This window comes from Mauremys reevesii, linkage group 9 (genome assembly GCF_016161935.1).
Source record: "Mauremys reevesii isolate NIE-2019 linkage group 9, ASM1616193v1, whole genome shotgun sequence".
Taxonomy (NCBI): Eukaryota; Metazoa; Chordata; order Testudines; family Geoemydidae; genus Mauremys; species Mauremys reevesii.
In genome coordinates, this window is record NC_052631.1 from 13,973,751 (window position 1) to 13,990,464 (window position 16,714).

Sequence of the window (16,714 nt, forward strand, 5' to 3'; positions counted from 1 at the left end):
AAAACACGCTGTTTATTTTCAGACATGCATGTTTGCTGTGATAATTCTGGTTAGTGCTCATGAATCATGAAAGTTTGTTAAAATTAAATCTAATATATCTGTATCTCACTGTATTTCACAAAGGGCAACAAATACAGTATATTGGAAAAACATGAATGGTGGAGGTTGCTTATTTCCATCATTATAGTTCCTTAGTGAATCTTCTTGCTCTGGTATGCTACATTCTTAGTTGGGGAGCTTTTTATCCTCTCATATTTGAGGATTTTGAGGATCTTGGAGGCAACTAAATGTTGGACTAATGTGCCTAAAGTGACAGCTGGGTGTCTAAGTCTTTTAGTGGATGTAGCCCAGAAAGGCTGCTCGTAAATCCTATACCAGTTCTGGTAGTTGACTACCTGCCCAAGGTATTGTGTTCTCACTGCTTATCTTAAACATAAGAACAAAATGGGCTAAAGACAGAGTGATTATGTCTTTCTACTAGTCTCCTGCAAAACCCTTGATAACAAGGTTAGGCCTTGTCTACATTAGCTGAGGAAGCCTTGTTAGTATCTTGCTAGCTAGAAACATTATTTAACATGATTCTAGCTAACATGGTTACCACACTAGTGTGGACAATGGCAATGTTTTGGTTTTTTTAGAAGTATAACAATGTTTTTAATAGACTAATGGAATACAACAAGCAAAGGGAAGAGCAGAGAGCAGCACTGCATGCATGAGAAATCCGGGACACTCTAGCACAGATACTCTAGGTCATATTACTTAAACAATTTGATTTGGAGGTTATTGCAGACTTTGTTTCAGAGAGTAGAGAATCTGTTCAATATTTGTATGGTTAAAGTGTCATAAATTGGGGAGGATTATTTTTGAAGTTGATCAATACTGACAGTGCTTTATTAGCATAGTTAAAGTAAATTGATCATAAATGTACAGCATACAAAGCATTGATGTATTGGGATGGTGCAAAATTGGTACAAACGATGCTAAGGCTATTTGTCCTTGTTTGTTGGGTCCAGCTGGGGGAACCTTTACATGCTTTTTCTGTGAAATTGGTTAGATGTTAAAATAAGATGTAGTTAAAATGTAGTTAAAATGTCCCTACAGATAAAAAGAGTTTGATACATTTCAAACAAATTTTATTAGAAATGATAGAGAATATGGCTCTTTCAGATTATGCCTCAATGTCTTTACTGATTGCTTTTGGCCAGCCACAACATAAGTCTTTAAAGATGGTACTTGATGGGAACAAGATAGAAAATGAAAATTTGAAAAGCAACCATAATACATGATAGATAGATAGATATATCTTTCATCTTTCTTCAATCTACCTTCCTACCATTTTGGAAGGCCTTGACGACTAATGATGTAGGATGAAGATAGAATGGTGGTAACCTCAGAGAACGAAATTCAACTCCGGAACGGGATTTTGCTGCACCCCACTCTTACAGGAAATACAAATACGCCAGTTTATGTATGAGAGAGAGGTCCTAATTTCTCCTTGAAAAAATGTTTTGAATTGGCAAAGCATAGCAGGAGAATTTTAGTACATGCAGTTGTGATACAAATTTGTTTCACCTCCTACAACAGATTCTCAAATGCGATTAAACTCTGCAAACCATAAAACATACTGAAAATAATGAGCCGGGGCTTCATGTTACTTTGGGAGGCCTGAACACTTCTCTCTGCTGTAGATTGAAATAGACACAAATAGTGACACTATACCTGCTAAATGGATAGTTTCAGCCAAGCATACCAGAACAAACCAATCTTCCACAATCTTACGACACTCTAAACCAGTGGTTCTCAATCAGAGGTACATGTACCCCAGGGGGTATGCAGAGGTCTTCCAGGGGGTACATCAACTCATCTAGATATTTGCCAAGTTTTACAACAGGCATCATAAAAAGCACGAGCAAAGTCATTACAAACTAAAATTTCATACAATGACCTGTTTATACTGCACTACAGACTATACACTGAAATGTAAGTACAATATTTATATTCCAGTTGATTTAATTTTACAATTAAATGGTAAAAATGAGAAAGTCAGCGATTTTTCAGTAATAGTGGGCTGTGACACTTCTGTATTTTTATGTGTGATTTTGTAAGCAAGTAGTTTTTAAATGCAGTGTAATGTGGGGTATATAAGACAGATCAGACTTCTGAAAAGGGTACAGTATTCTGGAAGGATTGAGAGCCACTGCTTATATCAATTCTGAACATACCCAGATATAAACATTTCAAACTTCTTCCCACAAGAAACCTGGTAAATTCTGGACAGTCCCATAACCAGCAACAAAATTAAAGGTCATATATTTAGGTAGTGTGGCCTAGTGAATTGAGCACTGGGCTACAACTCAGGAGAACTGGGTTCTATTCCCTGCTCTGCCACCAGCCTGCCTGGTGACCTTGTGCAAGTCACTTCATTTCTCTGTGTCTCCATTTCCCCATCTATATAATGGGAGCTCTATGGATGAAAAGTGCTAAATATAAGGGCTAGGTATTAGTATTTCAAAAATGACAGTCAACAAAGCATTTGAGTCTGACACTAGAATTATAAAAATAATTATTTGAACCTTAATTACACCAACTGCTATGAGCATATAATGAATCCAAAAGGAAGAACTTCTGCTGCCAACAATAAAGAGAAAAGACTCAGTGGCGGTCATGCCTTAGAAATGCAAAGTTATGTCCCACTTTGTGTCAGAACTGTTGTATCACATCCATATTAAACACTGAGTGACTACCATATTCTTCCAAGTATATTTGGCCAGTACTTAAAGCAGATGTGGGCAAACTACGGCCCGCAGGCCACATCCAGCCTGCGGGACCATCCTGCCTTGACCTGAGCTCCCGGCCGGGGAGCCTAGTCCCCAGCCCCTTCCCCGCTGTCCCTCCTCCCCTGCAGTCATGCTGCCGCACAGGCCACACTCTGGCATGAGAAAAAGGAGAAATGAAATAAAGGACTATATGAGAGACACAAAGGATTCTTTTTTCAAGAGTGCAGAGAGATTTCTGGAAACCTGTCAAAGGTAACTGATACCAAAGTTTACACTGAAAATACTAATTTTTCTTCCCTCCCTTCTCTGACCTGATATCTTTCTATACATCATTTCTAAACTATACATCATGTCTAAATGAACTTCTAACCCTCTCAGGCCTTTTGTTGTTATATATAGCATCATGCACACTCGTTGCAAATGTTATGCATCAAGCACAGATTTAACCATTGTAGTTGCTGCTGACATAAAATGCACTAGCAAAAGAAGTTGTTACAGTCCTGGAGCTGTAACTTTATATATATAATACAGGGAATGGAGCTCTTTTTTTTTTAAAGGGGAACTCACTGTTACTCAATGGCATTTACTCAGCAGGGCAGGAAATTGCCCCCCAGGACAGGTGGAATTCTAGGGCTGCAGAAGAATATATTTTTCACGTAACCATTTTTTTTTGCTTTTTTCTCCATGACATTTTCAAAGGCTTTCAGTGTTATTATGGTCACTAATATGGCATATCAATACCAATCATCAAAACTCTAAATCCTAATTTTATATTACATTTACAACCGACATTTAGGAGACAAGATTTAAACTAAATAGGAAAATAATATTGTACTTCTCAGACAATGATCAGTATGACAAAGGCAATTAAATATACATTATGATTCTCCACCAAAGCAAAGGTTGTACCATGGTATCTTTCTTTTGTAAGGAAAGATATCAGCAGACATGACTGACCCTGCTGTTAACCCACCTCTGGTCATCTAGAGGAGTCTATAATTTTGCTGCTAAAGGTGAAAGCAAACACGCCCATCTTCTCAAATGCACACATGACACTAGTCCTGCTGCCTGACTGCTATATTTTTTATTATTTTTTCCAGATACAACAAATAAACCAAAATACCAGATTCACTATAATACACAAAAGTAAATAAAGAGGGTAGGTGTGACACTGCACCCCATATTCTTCACAGTGATATTATTATGATATCATTATGGCATAATTATGATGCATTTTGTACAAGATGGGTCATGTGAGGTGTCATTGGAAAAGTTATGATTTGCTGAATATTATTATACTATTTGTATGCATGTATCATTTTTGTATCTAAGGTTATGAATATTGACTATGTAACTGTATTTCAAATGTGCTTACTCTGGGTGAGACCCACAACTAGCCTTTCAGATACAACAGTGAAGAAGCCAAACAGTGCTGATGGCTCATCAGCAAAGACAATGGACCCTGGAAGAACTTCACCTTCCTGTAAATGTTCCAGACGACCTGTAAGCAATGGTTGCTGTGACTCAGCAAGGTATGCAAGGGCATGTGACCAGGCCACATGACTCTGGACTCCATCTTGGGATGTCTGTACTTTTCCACAATCTGCTCTGAGAACACAAGTTTTGAAACAAAGGGTTCCCACCATATGCTAAAAAAGCTATATAAGGCAGGGAGTTACATCATCTGTTGTTCTTCACTCCCCACACAAGAGGACTCCTGGAAACACCTGAGGAACAAAGACTGAACTGGGGGAAGTGCTGGACCCAGGCTAAAGAGATTTTTAGCCTGTGTATGAAAAACCTGGGGATTCCAAGCTGTAAAGCAAGTGCAGCTTGTGCCTTAAGAAACTGCAAGGCTGATTGTACAATCACTCAGGGTGAGAAACTGCTAATTCATATTCAATCTATCTAGAATATTAATCTTAGATTTTTTCATTTATTTGTAGGATTGCCAACTTTCTAATCACACAGAACTGAACACCCCTGCCCCACCCCTCCCCCAAGGCCCTGCCCCGCCCCGCCCCTTCTCCGAGGCCCTGCCACCCACTCTCTCCATCCCCACTCCCTCCGTCGCTTGCTCTCCCCCACGCTCAATCACTTTCACTGGGCTGGGGCAGGGGTTGGGGTGTGGGAGGGGGGTGAGGGTTCCAGCTGGTGGTGAGGGCTCTGGGTTGGGGTCGGGGATGAAGGGTTTGGGGTGCAGGCGAGGGCTTCAGGCTGGAGTAGGGAGTTGCAGTGCGGGGGGTGAGGGGTGAGGGCTCCGGCTGGGGGTGCAGGCTCTGGGTTGGGCTGGGGATGAGGGAGTTGGGGTGCGGGAGGGGACTCCGGGTTGAGCAGGGAGTTGGATTGTGGGGTCCCAGTGGCACTTACTGCAGCTGTCAGGAATCGGCCACCAGGTCCCTGCAGCCCCTAGGTGCATGGGCGGCCATAGAGGCTCTGTGCGCTGCCCTCGTGCCCACAGGTGCGTCTCCCACAGCTCCTATTGGTTGTGGTTCCCAGGCAATGGGAATTGCAGAGCCGGCTCTCAGGGCAGGGGCAGCACGCGGCACCTCTATGGATGCCCATGCACCTAGGGGCTGCAGGGACCTGGCGGCCACTTCCAGGAGCCACGCAGAGCTAGGGAAGGCAAGGAGTCTGCCTTAGCCCCAGGTCCCCTCTGCACTGCTGACTGGACTTTTAATGGCCTGGTCGGCAGTGCCAACCAGAGCCACCAGGGTCCCTTTTCAACCAGGCGTTCCAGTCGAAAACTGGATGCCTGGCAACCCTATGTATTTGGTAGGTAATCTGCTTTGAGCTGTTTGCTATCACCTATAATCACTTAACATCTATCTTTTTGTAGTTCATAAACTTGTTTTATGTTTTAATTTAAACCAAGTGTGTTTTTAAGTGAAGTGTCTGGGGGAAAATCTCAGCTTGGTTTAACACAGGCTTGTTGCATTTCCTCTCCACGTTGAGGGGTAGGCAAACTGGATCATAAATTCAGACTGGCTGGGGTCTGGACCAGGGCAGGATGGTACAGCTCTGAGGTCCTAGACTGGGAAGCTGGTGGTTATTTTGGCTGTAGCCTCTCTATTGTTGGTTTATGCAGTGGCTGGTCAGGAGCCTGCATGTAACTGCAGCTGGGTGTGTCCCACCCTGTGTGAATGCTGGAGGAAACGTAGGACTGTGAGCAGGTCTGCAGCTTGTCACAGCAGCACAGTGTGAGAGGAAGCTCAGGCTGATAGGTCAGAGGGCTCAATGGTAGGGACAAAGGGAAGTGACCTATCTAATCTATCTAAGTTAATCACAGACCTCTAAAAAAATCAGACCAAATTGCTTTGAATTTTTCTGTGGAATGCCAGACATTCATTAGCTGCAGAGTCAGCCGTATCATTGAGCCAGGCATCAATATTTGTTGGGGGCCAATTTTTCCATTTTTGGAGGATTAATTTTTTAGCAACCAAAGCTGCACATTGGAACCATGCTGCCATGTTACTATGTAATCTCCAGGGAGCAGGAATATATTTAAGAATGCAGCTTAATGGGAAGGGCTTCAGTTTAGCATCAAATATCAAACTGGTCCTTTGACCCACCACATGCTAGAAATTCTCAATACAGGGGCACTTCCAAAACATATAAGACTATGTAGTACCAAGGGAGCTACATTTCCAATAGTGGTTAGCATTTATGAGATGCATAGGAGCATGGTCAGGCATAACAGTAGAACCAATGCCACAGTCAGTGACAGAACTGATCAAGTCTTGTGGCTATAGGCTTACCCAGTCTCCACACATGTTGTAAACCTAAATCAGCCATGTCTGTATGAAGTAACTGACAAGCACTCGTGTTTTTTATATGGAGGCGGAGAAGATTTATCAAGGACAGGGTCTAGGTTTCATTAAAGTCTCCAGCTATGCCATTTATACTAAAAGAAAAAAAAAGGAAAATGTTTTGGATCATCCTGGTTTAGCCTGTAAAGATTCGCAAAAATGATTATAGAATTGCCAATTCCAGCCTTGAGGACAGTAAATCTGCCCTCACTGTCAGACCTTGGGCTCAGTATATTAACACTCAGCTGTTTATGTATTAGTATAGCTACGCCCCTCGCTTTGGAATTAAAAGAACTAGAAATTGAGAGGCCTACTCAATCTCTATTCAGTTTACAAGCTTCAAGTTCTGTCAGATGTGTCTCCGGGAGCATGGCAATGTCATTCTCTTTTTTAAGCACTGAGTATATATTTTTTTCTTTTAATGTGGTTATTAAAACCCTTTATATTCCAGGAGACACATTTAATTATTGGAGCCATCATTGTTAAAATATACTGGATAAAACAAAGTCGCTTCAGGAATAAATGAGAAATTGGAAATTTTCCTAGGCAGCATACAGTCCTTGTATAGCTAAGCAAAAAAGGTATATAACCCAGGGGTAGGGTGTCGCTTCCCAGTACATATTCTACAGGAATGAGAAGGAAATTCCCAGCATGGAAGGGTAACAGGAGCCAGGGGTGGGGTGCCAGAAAGCAGAATTAAATAAATGAAAAAAAAACAAAATGGAAAAGATAATGGAGGAAGAAATACACATTAGTACCATACAATCAAAGAGAAGAATCTGTTTAAACAGCCTAAAATACAGACTTGACACCCAGAGCGGGTGGTCAGATCAGGTGAAACTTAGAGATCCTCACAGCCCATGGGGCCACAGACATTACAACTACAGTAATTACCTATTACCAATAGTAACCTGATACCATAGTCCATCAGGAAGCACCGTCTAATAAATCAATTAAATTGGTTTATACATATATAAATAAACAAACCAATTTACTTCCTATTATCTTAGCTCACAGGAAAGGAGCATCAATATAAAATCTATCATTTATTAGCAATTTTATTTATATATATATATATATATATATATATATATATATATATATATATATATATATATATATGAAGTAAATTGGTAATAATCCTTTAGCCCTTCAACCCCAATGAGAGAAAAAAGAAAAAGAACTAAGGTATCAGTGTCAACTAGCACCCATCAATTTGTTTAGAGAAGCCATATAAGATCTCAGAGAGCAGTACATAAATTCCATACAGTCATAATATCCTATAGATATCTCCTCTTGTGAGAGAGGAGTTTGCGGATTTTTTTGGTATTTTTCTGCTTCCTGAGGGAAACTGAAAATTACTATCTTCTTACCATTCTTAATATGGAGCATTGCCAGGCATTTAATAAAATACTTCAAGTCCATCTTCCTGGACAATTGTTTTGCTTGGTATCCCTCATTGCAACCACATCATGGGCATAATCTTGAAAATGCAGTATTTTACCAGCTGGTTCCCCACATAACAGCTCTTTTTTTCCCCTCTGGATTTCTGCAATATAAACTCCTTAGTGGTAAACTTCAGAAATTTCACAATCAGTGCTCTAGACCAATGGTGGGCAATGAGCGGCCCATCAGGGTAACCCACTGGCGGGCCGTGAGACAGTTTGTTTACATTGACCGTCCACAGGCACGGCCGCCCACAGCTTCCAGTGGCCGCAGTTTGCTGTTCCCGGCCAATGGAAGCTGCAGGAAGTGTCAGCCAGCCTGCACCACTTCCTGCAGCTCCCATTGGCTGGGAATGGTGAATTGTGCAAATTGGAGCTGTGGGCGGCCGTGCCTGGGGACAGTCAATGTAAACAAACTATCTCGCGGCCCGCCAGTGGATTAACCTAATGGGCTGCGTGCGACCCATGGGCCACAGATTGCTCACCACTGCTCTACACTGACCACCTGGAGTTGGCTTGGGGGAAAGGGCCTGGTGTGTTCTTGGAGCTGGATGGTGAGGTTTAGGGGACGATGTCTGGGGATCCCCTGTGGGCCACTTCAGAGCTCAAGGAACCTCCATCCACCTTGGTCTCAGTGCCCTCTACTGTCCTTCAAATTTTTAAAAGGTAGTGAAACTCTACCTCTGTTATCAGAGCCAGATAACAGTACCAGATATCACTTAATGGTCCTAAAGGTTTTACTTTTTTCACTGCTAGGATAAAGGAAATGTTCACATGTACTGCTGTTGAAAGATGGGCAGGTTAAGGACAGGACAATTAAATAAGACTCTCTGTTCAAAGCCAGAGTAACAGTGGCAGTAAGTACTGGTATCTTCTAAAAGCTCAGATAACACTGCCAAAATGGTTACATATGTAGCCTCAGTTGAATGTAAATCCAAGTCTATTGTTCCAAAGAGTAAATGTAATCACTAGTTCATCTCCATTTAAGTGATATATTGGGATAGGAGGAACACCACAGTGTTAGTAGCTGCACAAACAGATATTTAAGACTGGTAGCATTTTATGCAAACTACCTATTAAGCTACTGGGAAAGTATCAAAAATGTAGTAAAAGTAATTAAATAATGGACAAACCCCAGATTGCATAATAAGTCTTCCAAAGCACAAAAACAACGCCAAAAGGTAGTACAGATTCAGTAGCATTTGAAAATCTTTGGCATTATGGGTTCTTCAAGTTCTATACTCTGATCTTCTCTTTATTACTCACCTGCAAAACATCTAACCATTTGTATTTCAAGAACCAGCCATTATGATATGAAACTTGAATTCAACATACACAGCAAGGTATGTTCATCTCATTGGTGAAGATGAAAAAAGGTGTGCACAGGCTGCTTTGTTTAAGTCTTAGATCTCATGACCCACTAAAAATTTAGACCTTGTTAAAAGGCTATTTGCATGTTATGAAGAGCAGAACTGGCATTGGAGAGGACTGTTTTACCTGATCTCTCCAAATATTTTATTTCATGCCACCTTTGAGTTTTGCAGGTGCTCTGCTGTCAAAGCAGAATTTAGTCTTTTGGGTCAAATGATGAACACAAGCAAATATAGTGGGCTAAGCAAGGAGTATGAGATCATAGAATCAGAATATCAGCATTGGAAGGGACCTCAGGAGGTCAGCTAGTCCAACCCCCTACTCAAAGCAGGACCAATCCCCAGACAGATTTTTACCCCGTTCCCTAAATGGCCCCCTCAATAATTGAGCTCACAACCCTGGGTTTAGCAAGCCAATGCTCCAACCACTGAGGTATCCCTCCCAAAAATAAAAAAATGAACGCACAACCCTGGGTTTAGCAGGCCAGTGCTCAAACCACCGAGCTATCCCTCCCCCTGAAGATACCTGAAGCCATCTACACTGACTTAATAATCCTTGGAATCATGTGAATTTTACCCAGTATTTGCTAACTTGAGCCATGTCATAGACCTTTACTACTGTACCAGTAAATATATCTTGATCACAACTCACTTTTTACAAGATAAATCACCATATCCTGAGCTAAATAAATGCCAAGGATGAAGGCCAAAGTGAAGTAGCTCAGGATATGATTATTACTGAGTTAGCAGGAAGAGACCTTACATTAAATCCTTCATTAAGTATTCACAATGAAAAGTAAAGAAAGGAAAACTACAAGAAATGGGGCTCTCAAAATGCTGAAAGATACATTATTTTAAGAAAAATACTTGAACCCTATTGGCTCTTCCTTCTCATCTTTCCCCCTTCTCATTTTCCTTCTTCCTACCTTATTCTTTCCTGTTCACAGCCCCTGAAGGGCAGCAATCTCTTCACCCCAGAAAAGCTGCGATACTTTTTCATGTTTATATTATGTTTCTGGAGCCAGGGGATGGGATTCTACCAATAAAAAACAAATAATATAAGCACAAACAGATGACAGTTATTCTGGGGGCAAGAACCTTGTTAGCCTAAGAGGAGGGAAGAAGAATGAGAGAACAAGGAAGGAAATGAGTCAAAGGCTTTTACAAGTTATTATTGAGCCCCATTCTCTATTTTCTGGGGCAGACGTTTCATTCTCTTTCTCATAAATGCTGGTGTTTCATTCTTCTTCAGATGAAAGGACTGAGAAACAGGGGGGTTAGATGCTTATTTGATGCTGCCAAATCAGTAGAGAGGGATTATAGCCACCAGACAGAGTAGAAAGAGCTGCATATTCTCTATTTATGGTTCTTGAGAAATAACCAGCCGGTGATTGTGGAGTTCAAACACCCACAACCAATCAGAGGGCCAGAAAATGCACAACAAAGACAAAGCTGTATGTTTATGGCTCAGTAGCCAAACAGCACCCGCTGGTACTCTGACTCGCTGAGACAATTCTACTTCAGTATAATGAACCAAGAGTGTGAAGGAAATGCTGGGTGCTGAAGGACAGAAATATATACCGATGTAAGATTATTTCATATAGTCATACGGGTTGATATATTTGTTTAATAGAACCTAATCCTTAGTTTTTACTCAGTCTTTTCTCAGTCAAAATTCCCACTGACCTCACCGTGGGGGTGTCGCCTTAATACTTTATGTTTTCTTCCACATCTGCATAAGGAGGTGAGCCTGCTACCACTGCAAGAAGGTGGGAAGGTTCCACCTATATGGCACGCCTCCAAACCCTGTGTTGTGGATCCATAAATTTAGAGTGGGGTAACGAACAGGCTGGGCTACCCCAAATTCTCCTGCTCCAAAACTTATGGAAAGGAAGTCAGGGTACCTTAGTAGAGCTTCCAGCTGTATTAACTTGCACCAGCTCCCCCCTCTGCTCTGTGAAGCCCTGCTTTGAGATAGCTGCAGTCAGGAGAATTCCTGGAAAATCTCCTGCAGAGGAGCTGTGCTCATGAGGGACTAGCAGAAGCTAGTGACAAAGCCGATACCCCTTGTCTTCTATGGCCCTAAGGACATCTGTGGATTCTGCATGCAAAATCCCAAAACGTTTTGAAGGAGAGACAGTTCTGAGTAAGAAATGGGGTCCTAATTCTGATCCCGTTTATAGTGATGTACATCAGAACTAATTCCATTGCACTAATTGGAGTTATACTGGTGTCAAACTGATAAAAGTGAGATCAAAATTAGTTTTGAGTAAGTACATTGAGATTTGGCCACCACAATTATTATGAAAATAATAGTGAAGGCCACTCCATGAATTAAAGTAGTAAGTGCATGATAAAAGAGGATGGAAGGTACAATTTATAAATAAAAGCTAAAGAAAGGATTTTTCAATCGCTTGGAGAATTAGACATCCAACTCCCATTATGATGGATGGGAGATGTGCCAAAAGGGTTGTACCTAAAGGAGAAAGACAGTTTGGAACAGATAAATGTAAATATTTCTTTATACAATGTATAATTAATTGGTGGAATTCACTTTCACAATACAATACTGAGTGAAGTAGTTTAGGAGGATGTAAAAAGATTCTAGTACCTTAGAAACGTGAATAAATGCAATGTATCATAGACAGTTACCCTAAAATACTACATTAGTCCACACTAATCACAAAGGAAAACGAATCTCATTGTTGAGGATGTAGGATAATCATCCACAGGGGCATGGAAAAGGAATTTCCCCCCAAAATGAATGTTTACAATTTGGCTAAGCAAAAAACTGGATAATGGGATAGTTTCACCTTTCCCGAAAGCACTGGATAATGGGTTGGCATTGATCTTGATGTGTTATTTTGAGTGTTATGTGCCTATAGAAGAGATATGTGTTTTCCAAGGTAAGATTACGGAAATTGAGCAGAAGATATATTAAGTTAATTCATAGTTCATAGATGGCACCTTTGATCTGTCAAGGATAAAATTAATAACTAATGAGCTACTGAAGCCACTCGTGAGGGAAAGCATGGGATTTGTAGATGGCTGAGAGTTAAGCTGGCATCAGAGAAATGAGCAATTGGACAGGCTAACATTGAATATTCTTTTTATACGACAGGACTTGGTGAGTAGGGATACAAAATAAATCATCAATAATTCATGACAAAGAATTCATTTGACAGTGAAAGTGACAGAATCAGAAAGAAATACAAAGGAGGGGGGAATAGAAAGTTTATTCCACCTTCACAGAAAGAAAAACATGAGCGAAGGCAAGTTTGTGCTTCTATCAGTATAGTAGTAGCATTAAGAAGAAAGACTGCAGAGCAGTAAGCATTAGAGCAATTGCATACTGTCTCTGTACCCAGAGGTGGGAAAGCAGGTTCCATTACAATCCTTTGTTTCCATGTGCTTATAATATTCTGTAACATTCAGCTTTGGGGCTAAAATTTCCCTTGATTGGTCTCTGGCAGCCACCATGTTTTGGGGACTGAGCAAATTTTAGATTATGTGTTTGAGTCTTCAGATATAAGTCTTTTCTGAGCATCTTCAATAGCACCTGCTAAGAGTTTAGCAAATCTTACTGAAGCCCTGATCCTCTGGTGACATCAGTGCCCATTTTGTCTACCTGTGCTCACAGGCACAATGTTGACTGCAAATGTTTCACTGAAATCCCCCATCACCTGAATGCCAGGAACAAGAGAAAAACCACAGGTGTGAAAACCTCCTGCAGTTTTGTGGTTTGGGTTGTTCCATTTGCATGTTTTCTGAATTTAATATGTATTTCAAGATAAATATCCCACAACTAAACTGGGATGCTAGGGCCTGATCCTTAGGGACAGATTCACTATTACCCTGCATTTTGTGCACTCAGCAATAGTGCAAAGAGAACAAAAAGGGGTTTAATGCTTCTATATCTTAATGGTAGCAGTTTACACGCATTGCATTGGTATAAATGACTAAACAAGTCAATGGCAACTGAGTGCATGCTTCCTACCAGGAGAACACCCTGTTTTCAATAGGGAGGAAATATATATTTTATACCATACTTGTTACCAGGGTATTTTAAAATTATCCTGCTTAAAACCTTTCAATTTTGTCTTAGATGACTTTACCTCAGTTTTTGCAGTAACCCACATGTAGCTAATGTTATTTAATGATTTAAGGCACTGGGAAAGTTTAATGCATAATGACTATACTTTTCCCACCTAGAATAAGAATGAATTACTAAGAAGAGGCAATGTTTCCTTATAGACTATTGTGGATTAAGAAAACAAGCCATGTATAATATACCCAAGATATTCATCAGAACATTTTCAAAGGAAACAAGCACAAAAATAATGGACTTTTAAAAAGGTAGATTCTGAAGGAGTGATATTAAGAAAATTGATGTGACTTAAATAGAATCCAAAAAATCAAGAGTAGCAAAGAAAGGATATTACAATGTATGCTTGTATCTACAGTACATGTCACAAATGAGAACAGAAGCCAAGGTGAGGCAGAAAAGTAGGAGGAAAACACCTATCCAGGATAAAATGACAGCATTAAAAGCTAAGGAGGACCTGGAAAACAGGAGGATTATGTAAATTATAACAAAAGCCCGAGGCAATCAAAAATACTTGAGGAAGCCAAATTGAAAAATGAGCATCAAATAGTGCAGAGCATCTCAACTAATACCAAAAGATATTTTAAGCATAATTATACACTTAGCAACTGACAGGAGAAAAAGGTGATGGAGTGCAAAGGAATAGGAAGGCTATACAGCAATTATTCCTGTACCTATCTTTAAAATTGAAGAGAACAGACATTTGCCTAAGACTCAACATGCTGGAATGAAAGTGAGGAATTAAGGAACAGGCAGATAATACCTAAACTGGCAATTAACTGGATTGTTCTTCTTAAAACTGATAAGAGACCAGAACGAGACAATATTCACCTGCAAGTGCTAAATGAAATAAGCATAGTCACTGAAGAAAGTGTAATGCAACTGTATATTTAGTTCACTCATTTCAAGAGACTGAAGTGGAGGCCACCAGACATGCAGCAAGGAATTACCAGTCAGTTCATTTCCCATTAGTTGTAGAGGAAGTTGTAGAAGACTACTTATAAGGGATCATGTGGTGGGTGAATGGGTAGATGAAATCTGGAAATGCAGAGTTTCATCAAGGACAGCTAATATTGTTTCAGGTCATGCCTCAGTAACTCAGACTTTATTGAGGCTATTACTGTCTGGCCTGGCAAAGAGGATGTAGTAAATGTCAAAGATGTTGGTTATTTAGACTGTCAGAAAACATTTGACAAAGCTCCACATCCAGGAGGAACTTATAAATGTTATAAACTAACAAGCAATACACTCTCATGCATTTTAGCAAGGTCTAAAATTTGCTTATTAAACCAGAATTATGGCATCCTGTAGTTGACTACCATGGTTAATATAATATACTGTGAAGCTCAAGGCACTTAGGCTCAGATCCTCACAGGTATTTAGGCATTTAACTCCCACTGATTTCAATGTAGGTTAGGTGCCTAAGTACCTTTGAGGATTTGGGCTTTAGAAATCAAGGTGACAGAAACCTAAGAAATACCTATGCTTGGTCTCTTAGGAAGGGTCTAAGAAGGTTTGCAGATTCAAATTCTGTATAGGGATGAAGTGTTCTTTGTTCTGAGTCACCCTAAAGTCAAATGATAAAACCCTGCGTTTAGAGTCAGTAATTACTGCTGAGTCACGCTGGCAGGTAGATTCAGCTAGCTCAGGGATTGGCAACCTTTGGCACGCGGCCCATCAGGGTAAGCCCCTGGGCAGGCCAGGCCAGTTTGTTTACCTGCTGCGTCCGCAGGTTCGGCCGATCACGGCTCCCACTGGCCGTCCCAGGCCAATGGGGGCTGCGGGAAGCAGTGCGGGCCGAGGGATGTGCTGGCCGCCATTTCCCGCAATCCTCATTGGCCTGGGACAGTGAACTGCAGCCAGTGGGAGCTGCGATCGGCTGTTACAAGCAAGATACAAAAGGGTATGAGAAGGGCACTTTGGCGGGGCTTGGGTGGGCTCAGGCTTTGGTCCTCCCTCCAGGGGTTGTGTAGCAATTTTTGTTGTTAGAAGGGGGTCACAGTGCAATGAAGTTTGAGAACCGCTGTGTTAGGCGATCCGCATGTAGTCATCGAACCAACGTCTCCAACATATCCCACTGCACTCAGGGTGGGCCCTAATTTTTATAGGATGTTGCGCTACATGGCCACCATATTTTATACATATTCAATAATGGTTTCAACCTTTCTTCCTTATATGTACTGCCACCCCTCAGTAATATTGGTGTCTCTATCTTCAATAGGTCAATTAGTCCTTTACGTCATGCTCATTAGCATTTATGTCAATTAGTTGGCATGGTACTACTTGCAGTTAGTACATGCAAGTTTCAGTTAAGCTCAACATTCTTTTAAATTTTCCCTAAAATTCCAAAAGTACACTTTTGTGGTGCCTCACTTTGCCTATTCTCATCATTTACTACTACTCCTGTTTACTGTAATACTTACCTTGTGACTTAAGGGCAAACTACTGGTTAAATACAACTTATCTAGTAATTACCTACATTGTCATTTTATGCCAGGGGTTCTCAAACTGGGGGTCGGGACCCATCAGGGGGTCATGAGGTTTTACATGGGGGGTCGCAAGCTGTCAGCCTCCACCCTAAACCCCGCTTTGCCTCCACCATTTATAATGGTGTTAAATAGTGTGTTTTTAATTTATAAGTGGGGTCACACTTAGAGGCTTGCTATGTGAAAGGGGTCACCAGTACAATAGTTTGAGACTACTGTTTTATGCCTTAGTTATGCTAAGCTAATAGTCATACAGGCTTGAGGCCTGTAGGCCTATGTGTTACAGCCTTGTGATTTATAAATGGCTCTTACTACGATGGCTGGCTGGCTGAAAGAAGGATTTCAGCCAGTTGCAGCCCAGAAAACCCATTTTCACCTTCACAGAGGGCCCTTATTCATTGCTATAAATTCAGGGCATGATCTCAGAGACTAGGGACATTTAAATCCTTCTCTGCAGTTTACCAAAGCCTCAGGAGGGAGACTCCTGTAGGGTGGGAAGTGGAGGTATCCAAGAGCTCTTCTCTCATGTGCAGAATACTAGCAGATCGCATGACTCCATGTGGGGAAGGCAGCATGCTGAGTGTGGTCTTTCAACTCTGCCCATGTCCACTTCAGAAGACGTTTGGAAGGCAGTGTGCTTTTTTCATTCCTCTCCCACACACTTTCCATAACTGCAGTTATGAAGTTGTGGGAAGGGGGACCCCAACTGCCAGTGTCTGAGT